Below are 236 nucleotides of genomic sequence, written 5' to 3'. Positions count from 1 at the left end.
AATCACGTGACTATGCTTTGAATGAACTTTTATTTTGAAGCATGTCCTCCTCCATGTACCCGAAAACCAATCTCAGGAACAGAAACAGAAAGATGTTTTGTGCTTTTAACAAAAAATTAACAAATAAACAATCGAATATTTGGCAACGTTAAGAACATCGCATTACTCGTATATAGCATAAACTGCTTTCAACAAGGATGTTTAGTTATCAGGTACACTTGTCAACCAAGGAATTA

Source organism: Gadus chalcogrammus, chromosome 13 (genome assembly GCF_026213295.1).
Source record: "Gadus chalcogrammus isolate NIFS_2021 chromosome 13, NIFS_Gcha_1.0, whole genome shotgun sequence".
Taxonomy (NCBI): domain Eukaryota; kingdom Metazoa; phylum Chordata; class Actinopteri; order Gadiformes; family Gadidae; genus Gadus; species Gadus chalcogrammus.
Note: the sequence above shows the minus strand (reverse complement) of the source record.